A 27,220-nucleotide genomic window follows, 5' to 3' on the forward strand; every position below is an offset into this window, starting at 1 on the left:
GACCTCAGTAAGCTCTCCTTCCCTCAAATCCTGGGTATCTCAGCAGGTTTCTAATAACTGCTAGCAGATTTTTCTTTAATCTAGCTTTTTCTGTATTGGTCAAGCTGTTGAATCAGAGTCAGCCTGGATCACATTTGAGAAACATTGATTTAAGGCCTTATTGTACCTATTTTTGTAATACCTTATTTCTTTTACTAAACTTTAAGTCTCTGCTGAAAAATTATCCTTAATCCTCAGCTTGGTCACACCCTGCCTCATTCCTGATACTGATGTGGTTTGAAATGTTGGGTTCAGAGCTGATGGCCAAGAAAGAATATTTGAGACATCTTTAGTGCAACAAGGTAGTGTTATTAAAGCACGAGGACAGAACCCGTGGACAGAAAGAGCTGCGCTGGGGTTGTGACAGGTGACTGATTATATACCTTCAGGTTGGGAGGGAATTAGGGATAGAGTAAGTTTCTAAGGAATTTGGAAACAAGGTTTCCAGGACCTTGAGGGGCTAGCTGCTGTTAGGAAATGGCCATGAATTACCATTTAGCAAAAACTCAGTCATGCGACCCTTCAGATTGGGGGGCATAAGCTTGGAGTATGATTGTCAACATATATCTTGTGAGGGTAGACATAAAGAAAATTTCCAAAGGAATTTTTATATGTTTAAAGTAGACTCACAGTATCCTGGAGAGTTGGGCTAAGATTCCCTTTTGTTCTTACCAGAGTGTCAACATCAAGGTAGCTGAGCTCCCAGAGGAAGATCACTCTGCCTGTTTCAAGGCCTTATCAATGGGATGTAGGCAGTAAGGAAATTTAATTTTTCATTTGCCTTTGTTTCCCACATCAATCTCCCTTGGCTTTTCTCTTCATCAAGGAACCTCTAGACCCCGCCTGCAAGTGTGGCCTTATCCCTGATCTCTGACCAATCCTGGGATTCATTAGCAGAAAGTGAAAGTAGAACACCCAGGGCCAGCCCTGTGATCCACAGCTTTGGGTCAGACCTGCTGCCAGCTGGGCTTAGAGCTTATGCAATAGACAGGAGCACTTCTGAGTTTTGGTGGGCCCAAAGCATATACAATTTTAAGGGCATATTTAAGAAAAAAGATGCAAATTTATGAATACAAAATTAGGTATAAGGTCTTAGAAGGGGCCATCCAAGAGAGGAGTCTTAAAACCTAACCTTTATTTACTTCACACTAACTCTGCCTCTTTTCCTAAATTTGTATCTTGATGAGAAAATCTACTCTAGCTAGATCTGTTTCTTTCACACAAGGTTCTCCAAGAAGAGAGACCATGGAGCCAGGAAGAGGAGGCCCACAAATCAATAAGAGACACTGAAGGTAGACTTCTAGACAATATATTAAAGATGTTTACTGGGTATTTACAACATGACAGATACTGTGGTTTTACATGCTTTCTAATTTGATTTTCTCAATAGCCCTAAGACATAGGTATTTAAGATCCCCATATACATTTGAGAAAACTTCTCTAACCATTATTTATCCAAAGTCAGAAATATTTATTTAAAAAAATTTTTTTTAATGTTTATTTATTTTTGAGAGAGAGACAGACAGATTATGAGCAGGGGAGGGGCAGAGAGACAGGGAGACACAGAATCTGAAGCAGGCTCCAGGTTCCAAGCTCTCAGCACAGAGCCCGACGTGGGGCTTGAACTCAAGAACCATGAGATCATGACCTGAGCCAAAGTCGGACACTTAACCGACTGAGCTACCCAGGTGTCCCCGAAGTCAGAAAATATATAAGTGAGAGAACTGGGATTTGAACTTTGACTCCAAAGCGCATCATTCTCTAAACTGCTTCAAAATATAATCATTTTGTTGTATCTATCTACAAGGGCCTGGCTCAGAGGTAGGTTGTACTGTCTGTGGTGGTATTAGAAAAGTTGCTTCATGGTGTTGAGATCACTATAGATCATAATTATACTGTTCTCCCTATTAGATGGAGATAATAAAATCTACTCAGTGTTTTGCCTATAACAGCCGTAGAGTTTGTTGCTTTCAGGCACTTGATTTTTGGTTCAGTCCCCATGGTTATGAATTTATTTACATCATTCTTATTGAAACATTTTTTAGTTACTTGTGAATGCAGTGTCAGAGAGATCTCCATTGGCATTTATTCCTAATTTGTACCATAGTATATTCAGTTTAGAATATCATAGGGATAAGTGCTTGTGATCGTTTCATGATTTATTACCAGATGAGTTGGTATTCCTCTAGCATAAGAAGAGAAACCAAACAAACACTATCTCATTTTAGCAGGCTCTGGGGTTGTACTGTTGCCTTTTGTCAGCTCTGCTTATGTAATCCAGAAGAAGAGCACTTACCACTATTTAACAGACTTTTTCAGGAGGGCCTGGCTGTACAGCACCCTGCCAAGTTTCCCATTAGCTATGGAGAAAAGCCATTTGTATTCTGAAATTGCAAATCAGCCAGGCAATCACCACACAGAAATAGCCCCCATGAAAATAAAGCAGTGCTATATTTGAAGCCTTAATCATGTGTATTTATAGACCTGAGTTTAGTTCTATTTGGAAATTTTCGCATTATACAGTAACATTGTGCTTACCAACATGCTCAGAGGGTGAGGGGATGGGACTTCTGATCCATTTACATTTTCTGAGTAATGGAGAGTTAGTCACAAAGAATTTGTCTGTCCACCCTTTGCTAAATGCCCTTCACAAACTGCTTTAGTCAGCTCATAAGGAAGGCCACCTATGAGGCATCAGGAGTAGAAGGCGTAGGGGAAATGTGTTCTCACTAGATTTGAAAGCAATGCATAAAAATCCACCATTAGAGATTCAGTCTTAGAGCTTAGAACCCTTTCCCACATTCAAATGAAAAACATTTGAGTTGGCTAACATACTGTACACATTAGTGTTTTAGCACTTAGTATTGCTGAGTTTATCAGGACATTTCCTGAGAGAAGATTGAGATGATGGTGAATACTTGAGGGCCTTGAGTACCTGGGGTGAGAGAGCAATTTTACCTGTTTCCAGATGCTGCCCTGGTAGTGACTGTCTGCCCTTCCTCAGTGAATATTTGGCACTGATCTGTGATGACTCAGCATTTTACTGGCCCCTTCAGACTCACATCAGCAGAATGACTCATCAGCTTTTTCACCCTCACACCTGCTTCTGTGACAGTCACTGTCTCCCCATCTCCTAGTCACTCATGCTGGTAAGGGAAGAAGACATTTGGATTCCTGGAGGAAGAATATTCTAGGCAGAGAAGATGGTGAGGTGAGGGTCCGGACCCAGGATATGGCCCAGGGTATTAAGGAGGACGAGGGGGCAGTAGAAGGAGAGGGAGGCCAGAGAGGAACATGTGTGGGCATTTTCCAAATTAGAAAGCTTAGAGTTGGCTTTGACTTCTTTCTCTGCCTCTATCCTCCATCCAGACCTTCCCCAAGTACTGAGACACATTACTCACACTTGTAACCTCCTCTCCATTACTCACACTTGTAACCTACTGTATGAAATCCATTCCTTCCAGAGCCTCCCTGACTAATGGCTTTACCCTTCCCCAATCTGTCCTCCATTTGCTGTTAGCTAGCTTTTTACACCACATGTGGTTCCCCTCTTTACCGCCCTCAGTGGCACCTCATTATCTAGGCCAGTACTGTCCAATAGAACTTTCCGCAATGACGGAAATGTCCTATAATCTGCACTAACGTCCACATGTGCATTTGAAATGTGGTTAGTGAGACTGAGAAACTGAATTTCTAATTTTATTTAATTTTAGATAATTTAAATTGTCATGGGTAGCTACTGGCTACATTATTGAACAGTGCATGATTTTTGGTCTCTGATCTTTTGAGAAAGTATTCCCTTTGGGAATCTAATGAAAGCGTTAATTTCCTTTAATATTTCAGTGACGGTATTTTTCCTAGAATTCTGGTGGTTCATGATTCCATGGATCTGGTCCATGTATCCCACATTAAGTACTCTTGACCTACAGGGTAAAGTCTAAGCCCAGTTCTGGGACTAGGAGGCAGATAGCACATGGATAATGTCCTTCGTCTCAAGCTAGATTGGATGGGTCAATTGTCTGGAATTTCTGGAAGTAGACTTGTTGGAGGGATAATGATGATCAGGAAGGGAAGCTGGGGGGTTCTCAGAAGGGCAGTATTAAGTGTCAGGTGGCACAGTATCAGGAGTTGAGGAAAGCAGAAACAGACTGGAAATGCAGTGTCAGATGGGGCAAGGCAGCATGGTCCACAGTGGAGGTTATGAGTGAAGTGAGGTGGTCGTACCAGTGCTGGGACACACTAATCCACTTACAAGGACTGTAGCCCCATTCCGTATGCTCAGTGCCACCATCACACTGTGCCAGTCTGTCACAGTTTCCCAAATCCAACATGCTTCCATATCTTTGCTTCTATGGCCTCTTGCTAAAATGCTTTCTTTTTTGTTTTTGTTTTTAATGTTTATTTATTTAATTTGAGAGACAAAGAGGGAACAGAGCACGCAAGAGCAAGGATGGGGCAGAGAGAGAATCCCAAACAGGCTCTGCACCATCAGTGCAAAGCCCAACTGGGGGGTGGCAGGGGGATCCATCTCACAAATCTTGCAATCGTGACCTAAGCCAAAATCAAGAGTCAGATCCTTAACCAACTGAGCCACCCAGGCACCCCTAAAATGTTCTTTCTTTCCTGTTCACCTAACTCATTCTAGAAGGCCAAATTCATCTCCTTTGTGATGCTTCACCTCTCTTCCTTGTGAAATCAATCAGTCACTCTTCAGCTACCCTCTTAACAGCTTACCAGCTCTTACTAGCTTACCTTTACCCTCTTACCTCTCCCAGCCTCCTAGCCACCCAGTGTGGATTAGTAGTTTTAAAGTCAGGCAGACCTAAATTAAAAGTTGATAAAACAGCTGTGCCACTTGCTAACTGGGTGACCCTGAACCACACTGCATTAGCTTTCTCATCTACATAATTGGGGTAACAACACCTTTCCTAAAGAGTTGTTATAACGATTAAATGTATTGAGTTATGGTAACTGACTAGTATTATGCCAGACACACAGTGGGAACCCCATAAACAGTAGCTGTCACTACCATTATTATCATCTATCCAAATGTGGCTTTACCACATGATGTTACCATTACTTGCCTATGGATGTTCTCTTCTCTCCCACATTAGATGGATTCCAGAGGGCCTCTCCTATTTCCAGCAGTTTAGAAGCCACCTGATATGAAGAAGGGGCATATGACTTGATTTGCTAGTCAAAAAAGTTAAGGAATCATTTAGCTAAAAATTTTTAGGACACCCTAATTGTGTATCACACCCTTCCATTAGACAGACTGATAGTATAATAAATATGTACCATCCAAACCTGCTTTATTGCGTGGTTTATAATGTTCAAAAAGATCCAGTCAAGGGACACCTTGACCCGTGGCTATTGGTTAAGTGTCGGACTCTTGGTTTCTGCTCAGGTCATAATCTCACAGTTCGTCTGTGGGATGGAGTCCTATGTTAGCCTCAGCACTGACAACACAGAGTCTGCTTGGGATTCTCTCTCTCCCTCTCTCTCTGCCCCTTCCCCACTCTCCTTCTCCGCCTCCTCCTCCTCCTCCTCCTCCTCCTCCTCCTTTCTTCTTCTTCTTCTTCTTCTTCTTCTTCTTCTTCTTCTTCTTCTTCTTCTTCTTCTTCTTCTTCTTCTTCTTCTTCTTCTTCTTCTTCTTCTTCTTCTTCTTCTCTCTCTCTCTCTCTCTCTCTCTCTCTCTCTCTCTCTCTCTCCCTCTCCCCTCTCCCCCACTTGTGCTCTCTCTCTCTCTCTAAACAAAACAAAAGTCCCTTTCTAGCTCTGGTATTGTTGGAATGCTGTTCTTTGGGTATACCTTGGTTCAGCAGACCAGTATAAGCACATGAGATAGGGCTGCTGTTCCCCAGCTCTGTCCCTGCGAGTTGAGGGAGAAAAATACAGAGCAGGCGTAATCTCAGTGGGGAAAAGACCTTAGATCATGATGACGATGACGATGGTGATGATGATGATGATGATGATGATATTTATTGAGCACTTATGCCTCAGATACTGTTTTATGTGTTTTACATAAATGATTAAGTTTGATTCTTACAATGACCTTATGGTACCATAGTTTCTGTTTTGTAAGTGAAGAAGTTGAAGCTTAAATTAAGAAGCACATCCAAAGTTTATACAGCCAGTAAATGATGCAGCCATGATTTGAAACAGGATATTTGAGTACAGAGCATATGCCTGTGACTGGCTCATACATGGAGGTGCTACCCAGAAGGGTGGACCCAGATTTTGCAAAAGGGGAGGGACTGGCTGGTGTGTGCAGTTCTTTGCCACCAAAAACAAGATGGAGGTGCTGGGGGTGTGGAGAGGGGCCTGCCGAGAAATCCATTTTTATCTACTCCCAAAACATGTGTATTGTGTAAACTGGCTCCCTCTGGCCTCTTGAATGAGTGAAAGCCCCACTCAGCTTTCTGAAATGTATTTCTGCGGGTAGTGATGCCTTGACAATTGTTTACATGTTGCTGGTGGACTAACCTTACCTATCCTTTGCCAATATTGTCAGCAGCATCACAGGTGGACAAAATGTGTTAAAGTAGCATTCATTCCTCAGCCCCACACTGGCTGCTCTTAGATTGGGTTTCCTTTTATTAGTGCAACACATAATGGGGTCATTCGTATCAGTTCTGAAGGAAAAAACACAGCTCCTCCTCATTTTTTTCTTTTTTCAGAAATGACTAGAGATCTGGCTTCAAAACAGGATGAATGACTGCCCAGTGCTGACCCCTTCCTCAGCCGCCACAGCCCTGGCCAAGAGGGAGGCCTCTGGCATCTGCACAGTAGCCACCTCCTGTTAAGGTGGTGCCTGCTGGGGTAAGTCTGCTCAGAGACCTCTCTTCTGCTTCTGGCTCATGGCCCACACCCTTCCCTGGGTCCTGTTCTGCTCCTTCTTACCACTGTTCACTGTAATCTCCCAGTGTCCGAGGCCTTGAACTTCTCACTGCCTTCCCCACATCTGTCCCAGTCCCCTGTCCTGACTGGCCTGTTTTCTCCTCGCCCTAAGCCTTGATGCCTGCATTCCTGCATGGGTCAGGAGCCATTGCTCACCTTCCTTTTCCTTCCCACTCCCACCTTGGCCCAACTGAAATGTCTTCTCTGTCCTTCATCTGCTGTGATAGAGAAGGTGTCCAGTGTCATTTTAGATTAAGATGTCACCTAGCATAAGCCTGAATCCCAGCAGTCTTGATTTAACCAGACCTTTAAGGCCATTCTAGCCCTGAGCAACCATGATTAAATCCTGCCTGCAGCTTCGAACAAGGAAGACCCTTGCCATTGCAGACTAACTAAAACATCTAAAATTTGACCGCTGGGAGAAAAGAGGTGCATATATTGACAGGTGTTCACATGGGGAGAGGAGCTGAGAGAGAGCTCATCAGCTAAGGTCACCTGCTTGGTATGTGGGCCAAGCTTTGCTAGGATGTTATTGCCTGCATTTCTTTTCAAGCCTGGGAAGCTAGCACAGCCCCATTTAACAACTCAGCAGGGGCAGCTTACCAATCCTGTGCTCATTTGTTTGGAGCATCTGAAGGATGCCAGCTGTCCCACAGCTTTATATGTTGCTCGGGGTAGGCATCAATCATTACCTAGTAAGCTCCAAATACTCACTCACCTGAATGCAGTGATATGCAAAACAAAATCTCAAAGGTGGGGAATTCACAGTTGGATATCTTAGCTTCTCTACAGCATCTTTTTAAAAAGATTCACTAACTCCCATATCCAGAGAGCCTAAGAGATGCCATAACATTTCTAGGCCACTGTTATCACCACCATCTTTAGAAGGGGTGAGAGGAAACCAGTCTTGGGTCCCTCTCACAGCCTCCTGCTACTCGAGGCTGCTTGCAGTGTATGTAACCCTCATAATTTTGAAAGAAAATTAATTAAATGGAAGTTCTGTGCAGTAGCTGATTGGAGGAAGCATAAAGGTGTTACCAAAAGCTTCATCAAGCAGAAAGATATTTTATAAGGAAACTAGATATCCAAGCCTTTCCATATCTGTCCCAGGAAAACAGAATGAAGCCTACCTGGTCGTCAGCTCCAAAGGAGAAGGTCCAGCAAACCTGTGTGAGAAACATCAAGCTGCAGGATTTCTCAGGTTAGCAAAATAATAAAGGCTCTATGCTTGAAGGTGATCTATAAATAAAGTACCTCCTGTGAAGACCAAATCTTGAAGCTATGATCTTTGAAGAGAAAGTCAATATCTGCACACAGATCCATACCACTGGTTAAAGTGGATCCAACAGCTTATTAATGAGACAGAACATGAGATTGATACTGGAATCCTCTGTATTCCTTTTATGATATAGTAGGGTGTAGATTGCCATTCTCAAGAATACCCTTTGTCGGGGCGCCTGGGTGGTTCAGTCAGGTAAGTGTCCAGCTTCAGCTCAGGTCATGATCTCATAGTTGGTGAGTTCGAGCCCCACGTCGGGCTCTGTGCTGCTGACAGCTCAGAGCCTCGAGCCTGCTTCAGATTCTGTGTCTCCCTCTCTCTCTGTCCTTTCCCCACTCATGCTCTGTCACTCTGTCTCTCTCAAAAATAAATAAACATTAAAAAAAAAAAACACCCTTTGTCATTATTAAGTTTTGTCAGGTTTAAGCAGCCCCTTTAGGCATAGTTATGTGTAGATATCTGGATCTTTCTGTGTCATTTTTGAAAGAAGATATTCATAAAAGAATGCATACATTATGATTCCATTTATATAAAATTCAAGAACATGGTGATAGGAATCTGTTGTCTGTGGATGTAGAGACTGTCTGGAAGGGGGCCTAAGGGAACATTCTGGGGTGGAGATGTTCTATATCTTGATCGGTTACATGGATATATACATTTTTTAAACTCATCAAGTTACACACTTAAAATATGTGCACATCAGATTTGTAATTCTAAGATAAGATTTATAGAAATTTAATTCAACATAAAAGGAAAAAATTACTCAAGCTCTCGGGTTACTGCAATGGATAGCTATTTTCTAGAATAGCCCTTTTATCAGAGCATATTCTTTATATATATATATATATATATATATATATATATATATATATATATACACACACACACACACACACACACATATACATATATACATACATACATACATATGTATAACATATATATGTATATACATATATATATACACATACACACACATATATATATAACATAGTTAACATACAGTGTTCTATTCATTTCAGGTGTACAATACAGTGATTCAACACTTCCATACATTACTCCGTGCTCATCAAGATAGTATACTCTGAATCTGCTTCACCTATTTCACCCATCCCCCCACCCACCTCCCCTCTGGTAACCATCTATTTTGCTTAGTATTATATTCTCTATATCCACCCATGTTGTCGCTAATGGCAGGATTTCATTCTTTTTTTTTTTTTTTTATGGCTGAGTGATCGTCCTTGTGTATGTACACCACATCTTCTGTATCCATTCATCTATCAGTGGACACTTAGGTTGCTTCCATTTCTTGGCTACTGTAAATAATACTGCCATAAACATAGGAGTGTATGTACCCCTTTGAATTAGTATTTTTGTATTCTTTGGGTAAATGTCCAGTAGTGTGATTACTGGATCATAGGGTATTTCTATTTTTAATTTTTTGAGGAACCTCCATACTGTTTTCCAGAGTAACTGCACCAGTTTGCATTCCCACTAACAGTGCACCAGGGTTCCTTTTCCTCTACATCCTCACTAACACTTATTGTTTCTTGTGGCTTTGATTTTAGCCGTTCTGACAGGTGTGAGGTGATATCTCATTGTGGTTTTGATCTGTATTTCCCTGATGATGAGTGATGTTGAGCACCTTTTCATGTGTCTGGTGGCCATCTGGATATTTTCTTTGGAGAAATGTCTGTTCATGTCTTCTGCCCATTTTAATAAGATTATTTGTATCAGAGCATATTCTTACCTGTCAGGGTTTCAGTTCTCTTTTCATCTTTAGCATCTAAGGATTTCTGTTTCTTACAGAGGCTTCTATACACTTATAAAAAATTACTGCTCTAGCTTATCCGGCATTTCTAGCTGCTTTTCATGGGATAGTTTAAGCTTATTCTGGTACATTATCTGCTGGAACCAGAATTCTTTGCTTTCCCTAATGATTTTGTCTAAACCACCTTTTGCCTTATATGTGAAATATATGTAACTATATGTACATATATGTAAAAAGTCTATCTTGGGTAGCTTTGAGATTCTTATCTGGGGTTAAACCTGTGCTTTAAAGGTTTAACTGTTGTCCCAAATCTGTTAGGACAAACCAGCTTATATATTAGGTATACCTAAAGTCAGTTATCAGTAGTGTCTGTCTCAGTCCTATACCTGACAGTTGCTAACTGAGCAGCATGCTGCCCAGTAAAGCATTGAAAAAGAAAACAGAAAAAAGCATCATGAAAACCAGCATGTCCTTTGGGAGGCTGACAGATGGCTATGTCATCTTCTGTGCGTGTTTATCTTTTATCCTTTGCCTTATATTTTTCTCCTGTGGTTAGGAGCCATGTTTAACTTTCCCCTCAAAATGTCACATATAACCTCTTTCTTGAGTTTTAGAAAATGATTGGCCTTAAATAATTAAAGTTATATAAATCAACATAAAAATAATGCAGTTTCATTTGTCATATGATTTAAGTGCCTCTAAACACAATAAAAATCAACGTTAGGATCACCGCTACTGTTTATACCTAGGCATTGTGCATACATGTGATATTTAGAAGTTCTTCACTGTTCTATTTAGAATGTCCTGACTGTTGTAAATTCCCCATGATATTGTCACACTGAAATTATCGTTTGCACTGTAATATTTAAAGAATGGAAAATGGCACCCAATCTGTGAGATTGTATCACTTATGTGAGAAGTGTGCTTCTCCTGATGGCATGGATGTGAGATCGAAATATATTTACTGTGATGTTGGAGGTTTTCCCACATAGGTGATGTGTGTGTTCATGTGTGTGTGAAAGAGAAAGAGATTAAAATATATATATGTATGCTTATGAGAAAAAAATATGTATGTATGTACATGCATGTTTATGAGAATATTATATTACCTGGATTCTAAGGTGTGCCCTTCTCTCTATTGTAACATTTATAACCATTATACATTTTCTAGAGTGGTTTCTTTTTTCCCAAATATCTGTTGCTGAATCAATGGTGTATTTCATGGTCATTAGCCTCCTAGACACGGAAGTACTGTGTACATGGAGAACTGAGACTTTTGGTGGAAAGGGTAACATCCTAGTGAGCATTTCATCAGATACCAGATGCTGGTGTATACTAACAAGTTGAGAACTTCAAGTTGTCAGGTTGTGCTTTCTGGAGGCTGCTTCAAACTTGTTTTTCAGATAGCTTAACAACCTCCCCCCCAAAAAAAAAACACATTGGAGAAATTTTTTTTTAGTGTTTATTTATTTTTGAGACAGAGACAGAGTGTGAGCCAGGGAGGAGCAGAGAGAGAGGGAGACACAGAATCCGAAGCAGGCTCCAGGCTCTGAAATGTCAGCACAGAGCCCAATGCGGGATTCGAACCCACGAACTGTGAGATCTTGACCTAAACCGAAGTCAGACGCTTAACCGACTGAGCTACCCAGCTGCCCCTGGAGAAATACTTACTTTAATTTAAAAAAAAAGTTTAATTGGTTTGGCCAAAGTTTCAAAGAACTTGTGCTAAATGAACAAAAATGTAGCCATTTTTATGGCATTCTAAAATACATAGATTGGATGCCTCTAAGAAACATTTATAGGTAGAAACAGGAAATACATTTAAAAACTTGGGGGCTTTGGAGAATAAACTTTCCATCTTTCCTTCAGCCTGTTTTATTGTAGCAAGCACTCTCTTACACATCGTTGATATCCAGGTATTTAGTCAATGATTGCAAATATTTATTAAGCAAACTGCAGTTACCCGTTAAAAAAAAAATAGAATAATTTCCATCTTTCAGTGAACAAAAATCAATCTGCAAATGCTAATAATTTGCTTGGTGCAGATATGATCTGAGATACTTCTTGTAATATCTTCTGTTCATATCAGTGACTGTTACATTAAAGTGCAGATATAGCTGAAATTCTGGAATGGATGCATGCTGAGTGATGCTTTTGGGTGACCTAAGACTTAGCCCCTTATCTCAAGATTCATTTCTTTCCATCCAGTTAAAGAGGACAGATTACTGAGCTGCTGAAATCAGGAGCAACAATGTTTTTTTCCTTTTTTCTTTCTTTCTTTCTTTCGTTTTTTTTTTTAATACAAGCTTCCTAGGTTGATTCAGTAAAGTGATAATAGGACAACAGAAAATAAAAGTTGATTGCAATGAAGTGTGGGCAATTTGAAAACACTAACTCTAAGTGGGAAATATGACTCTTGTAGAATGTAGGTGATGGCTTTTCTTGTTTCAGCTTTAGCACTAACTGCCTAAAATATCTACCAAAATTAGCATTTTAGAAATAGGACCATATGCTAAAATGACATAACTTTAGACCTCTGTGCTTTTATATGTAAATGTAAGGACATTTTAAGCTATAATGCTCAATAGAAGGGAAAAAAGATGGGCTGTTAAATCTCCAACAGTGATCCAACTGACTTTTATAAGACTATTATAGGAAAACTCTGCCTAGATCCAGCCGTCTTTGCTAGTCTGTTGCTTGCAAAGCTGTGCATTCTCCAATTCAGTACAATTCAATTCAATTCATTTAGTCCCTCCCATATTTTCAAAACTTTCTAATAATAATATAACTATTGGGGCACCTGGGTGACTCAGTTGGTTGAGCGTCGGACTTGGGCTCAGGTCATGATCTCTCGATTCATGAGTTCGAGCCCCGCGTCGGGCTCTCTGCTGTCAGTGCAGAGCCTGGAACCTGCTTCTCATTCTGTCTCCCTCTCTCTCTCTGCCCCTTCCCCACTTGTGCTTTGTCTCTCTTCCTCTCTCAAAACTAAATAAACATTAAAAAATTAAAAAAAAAAAAAGAATATAACTATTAACTTTGATTCCTCCCCCCTTCCACACAATCTTTGGGTTTTGTGGTTTTGTTTTATTCCTGAAATATTAGCAAAGCAAAGAGGAAATGCATCTGTTCTCTACTTTCAAGAGAATTTAATTTCTAGTACATATTTCATAGTTACATCTTTTACTAGAATTTGTCTTTTTGCCAGTTTTATAACCTATATTATGAAAATACTATGTTTAACCTGGCTTGATGGTCTATAGCATATTTTGCAGAAACAGCATGTGTCTTTCCCTTTCCTTTTATTCCTAGACAGATTTTCCTTGCTGTATGGTTATTCACATTGCCATGAATTTCCATACAATTTAAATATTTTTTAAATTCAGTTCTATGCAAATCAATAGCAAAACAAACAAACAACAACAACAACAAAAACAAATCTGATAAAAAAAATAGGCAGAGGAACTGAATGATCAGTTCCCAAAGAATGTATACAAATGTCCGATAGGTACATGGAAATGTGCTCAACATCAATAATTATCAAGGAAATACAAATCAAAATCACAGTGAGATATCACTTCACACCTGTGAGAATGGCTATGCTCCAAAAGAAAAGAGATAACAAGTGTTGGAGAGATTGTAGAGGAAAGGGAACCCTCATGCACTGTGGATGGGAATGTATATTGGTGCAACCACTGTGGAACAGTATGAACATTCCTCAAAAAAATTAAAGATAGAACTACAATATGATCCAGCAGTTCTACTCCTGGGTATATATCTAAAGGAAATGAAATCACTATCTTGAAAAGATATCTGACCCTCATGTTCGTGGAAGCATTATTCACAATAGTCAAGACATGGAAATAACTTGTGTCCACCGATAGGTGAATGGATAAAGAAAATGTAGTATAATTATACAATGAAATATTATTCAGCCACAAAAAAACAGAAATTCTGTCATTTGCAAAACACGATGGACCCTGAGGGCATTATGCTAAGTAAAATAAGTCAGACAGAGAAAGACAAGTACTGTATAATCTCACTTATATGTGGAATTTTAAAAAACTGAACTCAGAAAGAGAACAGATTGGTAGTTCAGAAGCAGGGTGTGGTAGGGGAAATGGGGTCAAAAGGTACAAATTTCTAGTTAAATGATAAATTCTGTGGATGTTATGGATAGCATGTACATATGCAATATTTATTATACATAACCATTTTGCAATATATACACATATTAAATCATTATGTTGTAAATCTGTAAGGCAATGTTTTATGTTAATTATGACTCAATGAAAACTGGGAAAAAATATAAAAATGTACTTCTATTCCCTTCAGACTACTTTTAACATGTTCTAGTTATAAGTTTCATTTCGCCAAGTCCGTGAAACCTATGAGATGATTCCAAGTTCATCCAACTAGCTGTCCACTAGTGTATGGAAATAAATGAAGACCACCAAAATGAGAACAAACAGAGGCTATTTATTCACAGCTAGCTATAGCAAGAGAGTCAGCCAACTTCACTGGCATTTGGCAGGACTCAAAGTAGGTAGGGGAGTGGAAAAGCTTTATAGTGTAAAAAAGAGAAGGCTTCAGGTGTGCTCTGAATGGAGGGTTTTGGCATGGAAAAGCTAGAGGCTGGCTAACTAGAAGTGGGGCATCTTATGTAATTGGTTTGGAAAACATATTTAGCAAACTCTGCTTGGTCCTGAATTGGAAGCAGGGATGAAAACTAGCGAAGTTGGCAGTCACTGACCAAGACCCAATCATTCTGGACTGATTGAGACATAGGTTGAGGTTTAGTACCTGGATTGGTTGCTGCAGAATTTGTGGGTTAGAGTCCTATTGTCATATATGGTCTTACTATTGTCTGTCTGCATATTCAGTCTCTCTTGTGTCAGAATTTCAGCCTACTAGCTGTTTTCACCAGACCCAAGGGTGGCTGGTAACTGGGTTGATTCACTGAGACATGGCATAGGAACTGGGGTGGCTAATGGAGCATCTTCCTGATGCCTGGCAGCCAAATTTTACATAGTAGATGATGGGCAAAGTGGTATGGATGGGGAAGTAGATGGAATGACCCCAAAGACCTCCTTCAACTTTCTGGAAGATAGTCATTGACAAAGTCATTCATGAGCATGCAGTCTTTCAACTCCTCCATGGGCATGTAAGAATGGGCTTTGGCCCTGGAAGACTTCCTCACCAAGAGATAAACCCACAGCTTGTGCTGGGCTTATCACATTGTGTGGGAATATCTTTTCTTGTTTTAGACTAAATGTGTGCTCCTTTGTTCTGATTAAGTCTGTGTGTCATATGGCACCGGGTCAATACTGTATCTCTTCCTGGCGGGGAGGGAATCAGGTCCTTCTCTTGCAGTATGACAAGGATGCTTGCAGACCATCACCCTGCCTCAGCCGCAGGACAAGATCTGCTGGCCACGGGGGACCAGTACACACGACTGAAGCTGATCTTGCTCTGCCTCTTCTCTATGTGACTAAAGCATTGTTCCATCCAGTGCCTGAGTGAGTTGTGTCTCTCTAGGAGACCCTCAGCCATGGAGTGTGTTGATATCCACACTGTTGCTCCTGGCACTGTGGGACTTCTCCCCTGGAAATGATAGGAGGTGTCATTTGCTCAACAGTTGTCATTAGGGAACTCTGACTGCAGAAAGAGGGGACCCAGGCTCGAGGCTAGGACTCAAATGGAGAATTTAAACCTTTGTTTCTAGAGTACTGTCAGATACACAGTAGGTAAATAAATGAATGGGAGGACTCAGAAGAAGAAAGTACACTGGCTAGCAACTTATGAAGATAAAAACCAGTGTTGGATCTGGGTAATAACGGTAACAAAGATCAAGCCAGAACCCAGGCACTATGAATAGAACAAGGACATGAGGTCCTGTTTGATGCTTGGCTACTCTAAATTCTTCATAATTAGAAAATAAATGGGCCCTAAACCACTTTATCTGAGGCTGTGGCTGCCTGGCAAGCAATGTCACAAGCCACAAAGTCTCCACTAGGGCCAGTGCCCACCTGCCTGTAGGAGACTGTTGGGAATGGCTTGTTCATGCTGTTCATCCTCCAGAGCTCCACCCTCTCTCTCCTCCATATACACCCTTTCTGTCTCCAGAGTCTTCCTGTCCCTCTGGGGCAGCTGCCAGCTCCCCATTTCCCTCAAACTTCTTAAAAGGGCTTCTCCCTCCACTTCCCCTCATTTCTCCCCGAGACCGCTGCTGCCAGCCCCTCCTCCTGCACTTGTCACCATTGCTGTCTTTCCTCTTATAACAAATCCTCTAAACCTGTCTTTTCACTGTTTAAATCCTTTGCTATCTTCTAATATTTTGTAACGATGCTGACCTTTGTCAACAGCATCAATTGAGGATAAATAAAAATTCCTACTACACATATGGATTTATGTAGTAGAGTTTATCTGTAGCTTAAATGAACATGCTCCCTACCTCCAGGTATGGAGATCTCCACCTCACACTCTTGGGCCATGTACTCATTCATCCAAGAAATATTTTTCAAGGGCTACCTCTCACAAAACACTGAGGCAAACACTGAGGATGGAGTAGTTAAAAAAAAAAAAAAAAGAAAGAAAGAAAAGCAGACTAGATCTTTACCCCCTCAAGGAGTTAAGACCCCAGCTCAGTGTTTCTCAAACTTCAGTGTACATCAGAATCACTCTGGGGGCTGGTTAAATCCCAGAATGCCAGGCCCAACCCCCAGAGTTTCAGATTCAGTAGGTCTGGAGTGGGGCTGGAGAGTGAGCATTCCTAACAAATTCCCAGGGGGTGCTGATGCTTTTGGCCTGTGGAGAACACTTTGAGAACTCCTGTTCTAGCAAAGCACACAGGTAAAACACAATTACACAATACATTATTTACTTACAGTAGATGCTGGGGAGAAGCACAGGGTAAGACAGGCTAGGTTAGCAAGGGCTTTATTGAAAAGTCATCGAGCTGAGCCTGGGGAATGAGCTAGAATAGGATAGATGAAAAAATAGAGGAAGGAAGGGCCTTTGTGAAGGTTTGATGCAATTGGGAAATTGAATGAAGGCCTACTTGGGGAACAGAACAAGATTGAGAGAGACATATCCTTGGATAAAGTTAGACTCTTTTCCTTTACCAATCTACTTAACAGGTGATGCTTACCCTTGGTCAACTAACAGAGTGTTTTGTTCACCCTGAATGCACACTGGAATCACCTGGAGAGCTTATAAAAGTACTAATTCCCAGAAATTCTGATTTGATTGGTCAGAGATGGAATCTGAATTGTGGTCATTTTAAAACTCTCCCCGAGTTGTTCTGTGTAGCCAGGGTTGAGAATCTAAGAATACTGCATCCTTTATCCAAAGGACTTGTTTCTTAGTATTTTCTCTTTCCCAGTTGGTTGATATTTCCTCATAATAATTCTTCAGTGCCACCCACCTCCACCATTTTTAATATATCCTCTGAAGTTAATTGTAAGATGAGGGGAAGCAAGACAAAATTCACTAGTAGTATTTTCTTTTTTTTTTTTTTTTTTAAGTTTTATTTACTGAAGTAATATCTACACCCCACATGGGGCTCAAACTCATGACTCTGAGATCAAGAGTCACACGCTTTTCTGACTGAGCCAGCCAGGTGCCCCAGTAGTGTTTTCTTTTAAGCAAATATCAGAGTCAAGCAACAGTATCAACAATAGCCAAACTATGGAAAGAGCCCAAGTGTCCATCAATTGATGAATGGATAAAGAAGATGTGGTGTATATATAATCAATGGGATATTACTCAGCCATCAAAAAGAACAAAATCTTGCCATTTGCAATGATGTGGATGGAGCTAGAGTGTATTATGCTAAGCAAAATAAGTCAGGCAGAGAAAGAAAAATGCCATTTAATTTCACTCATGTGGAATTTAAGAAACAAGACAGATGAACATATGGGAGGAAGGAAAAGAGAAAGGGAAACAAACCACAAGAGACCCTTAACAATGGATGGAGGTGGGTGGGAGATAGGCTATATTAAGGAGGGCACTTGTTATGATGAACACTAGGTGCTGTGTGTAAGTGATGAATCACTGAAGTCTACTCCTGAAACCAATATTGCACTGTATGTCATCTAACTAGAATTTAAATAAAAATTTAAAAAGAAAAATAAAGCAACCATCAAAGTAAAAATTGAAACAACAGAGGAGAAAGGCAAAGGCTTATTATAGTCAGCAGGGGAGTACCCCCAGGAAATCGTTCTTATTTTATGTTAGGGCCATTACCTTTCAGACCATAGAATTTCTATTTGAGGTTGAATTTTTCACAATGTAGTCTTACTTAAAGTAAGGTTTGTTGTTCAGATGTGTGGAATCATAAGCATCTAAAGAGAAAGACTATGTCTTATATAACCAGATATTTCCCACGAAGCCTGGTATTTAATGACTGGAGGAAGAGCTAATGTAGAACTGGTCATGATTTTGCATTTTCATCCCCTTTTACCTGTAAGTTCATGGTCTTTTCCATCATTCCTTTAAGGCAGACCAACAATATTATTCCATTCTCCCCTCACATTGCCATTTGAATCAATACTTATAATTAATACTTACAAAGGGAAAGGAGAGAAGGAAGGAAGCCTGAGAGGGAGGGAGCAGTGGAGAATGGAGGAGCGAAAAAGCATCAAGAACAAGCTTGGCCTAAGGGTTCCTGCCCATATGGGAGAAAAAGAGAACCAAGGGGAGACAGCTGTGGGTTGAGTGTTGATGCACTCCACCCACCTCATTTCCTTCTATTTTCACAAATACCCTGTATGATGGGTACTATTTTTCCTATTTTACCCATGAGGAACAAAGACTCGGAGAGTTTACATAACTTTCTTAAGGTCATACATTTTACTTTATGCTCAACACCATAGGAAGCACTTTCATAGACTTATTTTATCACCCCTCACAATTACTTGAATTTTGCACCCGTATTCCAAACAGTCTTAGACAGGCAAAATCACTTACCTAAACCTGCATACCTAATAAAAGGTGAAAGTGCAATTTGAGCTCAGGCAGGACCTACTCTATGCTCTGTCATATGACGAAGCTGAGATGGACTTAGGTCTATATGATATCATAGTGCAGAGGAAGAGGGAGACATTTGCAGCATGGAGAAAGGAGCATCACTTAGTCAGGGAAGGGCTTAGAGAGGAACAGAGAAGATGAGACACCAGAAGACATTGGTTGGCACTTATGAATGTCATTGCCCTGGAGCAACCTATGTGGAGCTCCATACCTGGCTTATAGAAGTGGGGAAAAGGGGCAAAAAGTCATGACTTCTATTCTTAAAGATTTGAGAATATAAATAGACACTGTGTGCATGTGAACACAAATGGAAAAGTGACACCTTATAAAGAGAAGCGATTAAAAATGCCCACGTGCTAAGAACACTGCTGAAACTAGACTGCGGACTAGACAGGGAGTGTTAGCCTGGGAATTGAGGATGAGCTGGAAAGGAAGGTGGGTTGGTGGGAAAGAAGGGATGGGCAGGAGAGATGCTTTGAAGATGACTGTGTAAGGAGCAGAGGATGTTGACTTTGCTAGGATGGGATGTAGTTGAGAACTGACTCAAGATACGGCAAAAGATGAGGGCAGTGGGGTCGCAGAGGTGAAAGACTGAGAGACACCACCCGAGTCCTGAGAACCATTGAGAGCAGATGAAATGCCCTGCCCAAAGGGCAGAGAGAGGATCAGGATTCCACCTGGGCTGAGTAACTGCATTCTCCAACCAGAGTTGGGGATGGCCTTAACAGAGTATGGAGTCTGATGTTACTCAAAGTGTAGTCATTGGACCAGCTGCACATACATAGTCTCTGAACTTGTTAAAAATTCGGTCTCTCATCTTGAAATCATTGTTGCACTATATGCTAACTAACTTGGATGTAAATTTTTTTAAATTAATTAATTAATTAATTTAAAAAAATTCAATCTCTCAGAGCCCACCTCACCCCTGAATTAGGATTTGCATTTTAACAAGATACTCAGGTATTTGCATACACATTGATAGTTACCAAGCACTGAAGAGGAGTGCATAAGAGATAAGAGTTGCCTCTTGTCAAATGTGGGAAAGACCTATACCCAGAATGGAACCAAAATTTTGTCAAAGAGGGAAGAGGCTTTTTGCTGCTTGTTGTGCTTCCCTAACATTACTCAGTCCTGCTAGAATATGGAACTTCATGAAAGAGGAAAGGTGAGTTCAAATGTGGAACAGTAGAATACACGGGTTAGCAGCCCACAGGTTTAACATGAGTGACTTAAGGATGCTCAGCTGATCCTGGCTGCTGTCACCCTATTATCAAGCACAAAATCTCTACAAAGACCAGAGAATAGAGGCCCATGGGAAGAGCTGTCTAAGGAATGAGAGGGGAACATGGTGCAATGCAGATAGCCCAGAGAACTAGAACGGGCTCCCAGCCTCTCGAGTTGGTTGTTAAGTATTTCAAAATGGTGGTAGCTTGAAATTGGCTGTGGTGGGAGTATTTCTACCACAGAAGTCAATAAAAACTACAAATCCAGACTTTGTATTTTTCAGAGAGTCAGTTTATCAGCACGCCACTGTGGGAGAGTAGACAAGTCAAAAGAGAAAGCCCTGGAGTTGGTATGTGTAAAGTATGGAAGGAGAAATTCAGGAAGGGAAAAGACAAGGGACATCCTAAACATTGATGCTAGAAAATGTTGCTAGAGATACCTTATTCTAAACTCATGGTAGGGGCTGGGATTCATCCAATGCCTTCATTTTTTTTTTTTTTTAATTTTTTTTAACGGTTTTTTTTTTTTTTTTAATTTATTTTTGAGACAGAGAGACAGAGCATGAACAGGGGAGGGGCAGAGAGAGAGGGAGACACAGAATCTGAAACAGGCTCCGGGCCCTGAGCTGTCAGCACAGAGCCCAACACGGGGCTCGAACTCACGGACTGTGAGATCATGACCTGAGCCGAAGTCGGACGCTTAACCGACCAAGCCACCCAGGTGCCCCCAATGCCTTCATTTTTAAAATTTCTTTCCACAGGCCTGTCTCAAGAGTGGGAGTTCACTGAAGGTTCAAAGAGGATAGAGAAGATGTGAAATAATGTGGAGAATAAAGTTCTGAACTGACCAAAGAAACGTATAAATGTGACTGGGCAGCCATTGCCCCATGGGGTAAAATGTCCCTGTAAGTTTTTATCTGCTGGGATATAAGCCTAGAGAAAGTAGACAGTGGGTTCATCTAGGGTGGAGGCTTTTTCTCAATCACGTGGATATTGTATTTAATAATAATAATGATACTTCTGGTGGCTTAGATTGACCTTCATGTTTCTGATATTATCATTATCATTTTGGTTGAAAAATAAGTTTCTTTTCTTTTTTTAATGTTTTTTTTTTAGAGAGAGAGAGAGAGAGAGCGTGCACATGAGCATGCACGTGAGAGAGAGAGAGGAACAGAGGATCTGAAGCAGGCTCTGCACTGACAGCAGAAAGCCCAATGTGGGGCTCAAACTCACAAACCATGAGATCATGACCTGAGCCAAAGTCACATGCTTAACTGACTGAGCCACCCAGGCACCCCTGAAAAACAAGTTTCTGATAAAGAAGTGTACCATTGGAAGGTATCTTTCTCTTTTTATTTAAACTGTTAAATGTATTTAATAAGCTTCATCCCTAAATGTCTCTGATTCAGCCAGGCCGCTCTCATTAGTTTCCACTGAAAGCATCTTGCACTTCCCCAACTTTGTGGTCTTGCTTTTTCTGTACCTCTTATCTGTGACGCCATTCTCTTTCCTGTCCTCCTGTTGCACTCTACCCAGACCTTCAGACCAAATACTACCTCTTCCAGGAAGTCTTCCCTGACCGCTCCACCTGTAGTAAACTCTTTCTCCATTCAACACAGATAGTCTGGACAAAATCCTTGGGAATTGTGTCTTATACCTTTTTCAAATGAATATTAGGAGCTGTGGTCTATCCATTGCAGAATTCCAGCTATGGAGACAGGACAGTCGCCTACATAAAAGCACTTGATAAAAATAATACATATTTTTCCCTTTATAAATGTTCTCTCTACTGTCAAATTCCTCAGTAGCCCTCTAAGTATGCTTCCAATGTGTCAGTTAGCATTCTTCTCTCTTTGTTCTAAAATGGACCTTAAGAAATAGCAATGGCACCAGTGCCCCTCCCTTTCATCATGGCACCAGTTCAAGCCAGCAGAAGGGATCAGCTGATTTGGGTTCCAATCTAAATCTTTGCTTTAGATGATCAAATTGCATAAAACCTAATTTAAGTAACGAAGAATAATGTGCATTTATAATACAATAAGCTTACCCTTAAAAAAAAAATAAGCTTACCCTTTCAGGGCTAAAGGGAAAAATAAATATCTTGATAATCCCAAATGAGTCTCTAATTAGCTCAACAGGACTGGGGAGAAGAGAACAAAACAAATATTCACGGAGACCTGCTCTGCCCAGCCCCCCCTCCCCGTCCCCGCCTGCCACTTCAGGACACTCCAGGACCTTGGGCAGCACAGTTGAGTAGCAGAGTGTCCAGATCAAGCAGACATTTTTCTTATGTATGGGGCTTTTTCTTTAAAGAGAGGATTTTTTTTTTTTAAACCTCCTGGGGCCTCACGAAATGCTCACACTCTATTCTTTCACACATGGACGTGACCAGATCTCTGGAAGAGCTTCTAATTATAAACATGGTGTTTATTTTCCTGGCCCTGTGTCATTTGACTTTCTTTTCATTTGTATGAAATAGGAGACATCAGTTTTGAAGACTTGCTGACACTTTAATGAAAAGAAGTTTGGTTGTGAGTGGGTTGCTCTTTATCTCTGTTTCCATGTCTTTTCTAAATCAAGTATCTCAAAGTCACCTTGGAGGTGACTGGCATCCTACTTTCCACTAGAAAATATCCATAAGTCAGCACAGGATGGGAATCTAACCCTTACTATGAAGGCAGGGCAGAGGGACAAGTCCAGCATAGGTCTCTGGGATACCGGTGATTTTCCCCTCCTTTGTTTGGTCAAGGTTAAATTGTTTTCCATTGTATTGACACAATGTTTACGTAAGCACCCTAAGCCCAAGGCAGAAGCTATGTATCCCTTGCTGTCCTTTCCTCAGTTTATAGGTACCTTAATTTTTTTTTTTTTCAACCCAACAACCGAATTTGTCACAGGATAAGAATTCTTTCTCAGTTCATGGCTCAGAAAATATGTAATCCTTTGTTTTTCAAGGGCAAATTCTTAACTTTTTTTTCTTTGCATGCAAGCATTCTTAATAATCAAAATACAGAATAAACGTTCCTTTTTAAGATGGATAAGAATGAAGTTCTTCAGGACATTTCATTTTTCTTAGCTTTACTCAGTCAAAATTGGCACTCATTAGTAGGCTGTGGGGGAGATACGCACTATGGTTCCTGCCCTTTGGAAGCCAAAATTTCATAAGGAGAGAAAGGATGACCACAACAAGGATATTAAAGGCACTTGACCGAAGCTCATGTGTTTGTCATCTCTAGAATACATAGAACAAGCCACCTGTATCTGCCTAGAAGATGGGAGTTGGGGAGAGCAGGAACTGGCTAGGGATGAAGGTACAGGAAGGACTTTATTCTTGCTTTGGAAGTCAAGTTGGCGTGGTGTTGTGCTGGAAAGATTTTTTAACAGGGAATGCCAACAGAGATCAGAAGAAAAGTAGAAACATGATTTGGCAGGAAAGATTAGAGATGATATTCTGGGCAGAGGGCTAAGTGTGTGACGGGGGTGAGAGAGACAGACAGGGAGAGACAGAGAGACAGAGAAAGGGAGAGAGAGTCTTGATTAAATTGGTAGGGCTATCTGGCCAAAGAGGTAAAATCCTGAAGTCAAGAGATGGAGAACAGCAAGGCAAATGCTACGTTAATATAACACTTCCTTGACTTTATTTGGTATTGTCAGTCTTAAATTTTAGTCATTCCACTGTTCTGTGATGGCTGTTCATTGTAATTTTAATTTGCACTTCCCTGTTGCTATTGAGATTGACTGCACTTTAAAATGCTGATTGGCCACTGGGATACCTCTTTCGTGTAGTGCCCATCTAAGTCTTTTGCCCATTTTTATATTGGCTTGTCTATCTTTTTTTCATTGATGTATAGGAATTCTTTATATAGCCTGAATCTAAGCCCTTTGTAGGGTGTATGTATTGCAAGTATTTTCTCCCCAGGGTTCTTACCCCTGATAGATTCTTTGTTGAAACAAAGTTGTTGTTATTTCTTTATGGTTAGTGTTTTCTGTTTAAGAAATCTTTGCCTAGGGGTGCCTGAGTGGCTCAGTTAGTTGAGCATTAGACTCTTGGTCTCGGCTAAGGTTTTGATCTCACAGTTGTGAGTTTGAGCCCCGAATCCAGCTCTGTGCTGATGGCACAGAGCCTGCTGGAGATTCTGTGTCTCCTCTCTGCCCCTTACTTGCTTGTGCTCTCTCTCTCTCTCTCTCTCTCTCTCTCTCAAATAAAATAAAAAAGAAACATATACACATGTATATATGAGAGAAAGGAATCCTTGCCTATCCAAAAGTAATCAATATATTATCCTGTTATATTCTAAGAACTTAATCCTGTAAACTCACCCACTTAGACCTACAATTTGCTTAGAAGTGAATTTCGTATATGGTGTGAGATGGAGTCAAGATTCATTGTTTTCTTCATATGGCTGTGCTACTGACCCAACACCGTTTATTAAAAAGATCCTCACTTTCTCAATATTGTTCAAGCTGGCATTTGTCAAAATCAAGTATATATTTATGTATGGGTCACTTTCTGCACCATTTGTCTACACTTGCACAAATACAACATGCTATATTCATGGCTTTGTCATAACTCTTGCTATCCAGTAGGGCAGGTCTTTCAACTTTGTTGCTCTTTAAGGTTATCTTAGCCATTCTTAGCCCTTTGCACGTCTATATAATTTTAGAATTAGTGTTCCCATACACACGGACAAACACACTACTAGTAACTGGATGCATTCCACTGAATCTAAAAATCAATTTAGGTTGAATTGACAGTGTTATAACATTGAATCTTCTGACTCATAAATGTGACATATGTCTCCATTTATTTAGGTCTTCTTTAACTTATTGCACTAATATTTTGTAATGTTATCAGTAGCACTTTTATATATCTTCAGTTGGATCTAATCCTAGCTATTGATGTTTCCTGATGCTATTTTAAGTGGTCTATTTCAAATATTATCTTTCCATTTGTTTATTGTTGGCATGTAGAGATAAAGTTAACTTTTGTATTTTGTCCCTTAGTGCACTTTGCTATTCACTTACTAAATTAAATAGTTCTACCATAAATCCTTTTGTATTTCTTATAGTTACTATTAATGACAGCTTTGTTTCTTCTTTTCCAATTCTTATGCCTTTTATACATATTTCTTGCCTTACTGCACTGTTTAGGAGCACTGGTATAATGTAAAATAGAAGTGATGATAGCAGACATCTGTGTCTTATTCACAATCTCAGGGAACAAGCGATAAAATATAATGTTGTTGTAGATTTATTGTAGGTACTCTTTATTAGATTAAGGATTTTCTTTCTATTTCTAGTTTGCTAAGAGTTTTTACTATGAATAGATGTTAACTTTCATCAAATGTGTTTTCTGCATATATCGGAGAGATCATACGATTATTTTGCTATATTCCATTAATGTGCTGAATTACATGAACTGAATTTTAAGTGTTAAACCAGCCAGGCATTCTTTTATTCTCTTTGCTTTAATCTGAATATATTTTACTGGCCTACCCTAAAATTTACTAATCCTTTAACTGTGTCAGTCTGTTCTTAAAGTCATCTATTGCGTTATTAATTTGTTGTATGTTTAATTTTAGAATTTCATGTGATTGTTTTTAATAGATTCCAGTTCTTTGATGAAATTTTCTATTTTGCCATTTATTTTCCTGAGTATATTACTCAGTGTTTTAAAACCTATCTATCACGTATGTCCGATAACTTCAGTATCTGGATCTCCTGATGGTCTCTTTCCATTGTCCTTTGTTGTTTTATGGGTTTTCAGTTATGTGGTCTTGCCAAGTACTGCTTTATATATTTTATATACCCGGCATTATGTATGAAAACTGTACAGATAACATCTGTAAGAGGTTAGATTCCTCCAGTGGGTATTTACTTTTGGTTTTGACAGACAAGGCCAATCACTTTAAACTATCCTGGGACTGAGCTGACTCAATGCCTGTTTACTGTCCATCTGTCTTAACCCCTAAGGTGTAGCCTATTGTGGGTCTCAGCTGAAGGCCTGGACTGTTTACCAAGGCCACTCTTCCTTGGCAGACCCTATGCTCCAACTCTGTCTCTCTCTACCACCCCACCCGCCCCCAACTCCGCCCCCCAGCCCCATGTGTGGCCAAGGTTGAGAACAACTGGCCTAGATTTTTGTTTGCTTGATAACCCCTATCTGTGAAACTATCAGTGTTCCCTTCCCTGCTTTCACATACTCCTGCCTTTTTTAGGTTCCCACATCTTTTGCATTCCAAGAGCCACTGGGGATGGATACTCAGGGTAAAGTACGGACTGTGCTACTCTGGCCAACGCCAGCCCCGTCCACTCTGGCCATCATTCGCACAGCCTTTGTCACTTGCTCCTGACTGCCAACATCCAGGCTTCACAGATGTCTTTTGGTGCTGCATCTCGGGCTACGCATCAGTCACTGTTCAGTTGTGGATCTGGACCAGAGCAGGAAGGTAACTTCCCACCCTTTAAGTTCTGTTCGGTTACTGTGTGCTCCCAGCTGAGGCCCTCAGCTCCTGAGTGTTGGGAGACAGCTCTGTTTGTTTGCAAAATATGCCTCCTGGTTCCAAGCGTTCACTTGCTCCTGGAGTAGTTCACTTGGGATGTTGTAAACAGCTACCATGCTGTTAATTGGAAACATCACTCCTCTCCAATCTTCGGGTCCTGTTGCCGAGTCCATTCATTGTGCCAGGTTCCACCTTAAGTAGGTATCAGTTCTCCTTCGAGGCTCTTTCATCACCCTGTGGTTTGCCTACTGTCATCAGCACCTGATTCATCAGACATTCCCATGGACATTGGAACCTCTTCAGCCCCAATGGCGCCTAACTCCACATGCCAGACCTATATTAGGTCAGCCAGTACTTCTGCTATAAATATAGGAAATGTGATATATTTAGTGCAACTATTTAAATTTCATAATCTATGATCACCTGAATATAGGAACTAATTCATTCAGAATCAAACTGTTTGGAAAACTAAAACAAC

The 27,220-nt window shown here is 40.5% G+C and overlaps 1 long non-coding RNA gene across 1 annotated transcript; it reads left to right on the plus strand.

Annotated features, from left to right (window-relative positions):
* The first annotated feature begins 711 nt into the window (after positions 1–711).
* Positions 712–8,407, plus strand: LOC122221217. The gene is made up of 4 exons (XR_006203132.1): positions 712–794; positions 1,265–1,331; positions 6,720–6,861; positions 8,050–8,407. It is a non-coding gene; the product is annotated as an uncharacterized LOC122221217 (long non-coding RNA).
* Positions 8,408–27,220: the final 18,813 nt, after the last annotated feature.

Source organism: Panthera leo, chromosome B3, assembly GCF_018350215.1.
Source record: "Panthera leo isolate Ple1 chromosome B3, P.leo_Ple1_pat1.1, whole genome shotgun sequence".
Taxonomy (NCBI): Eukaryota; Metazoa; Chordata; class Mammalia; order Carnivora; family Felidae; genus Panthera; species Panthera leo.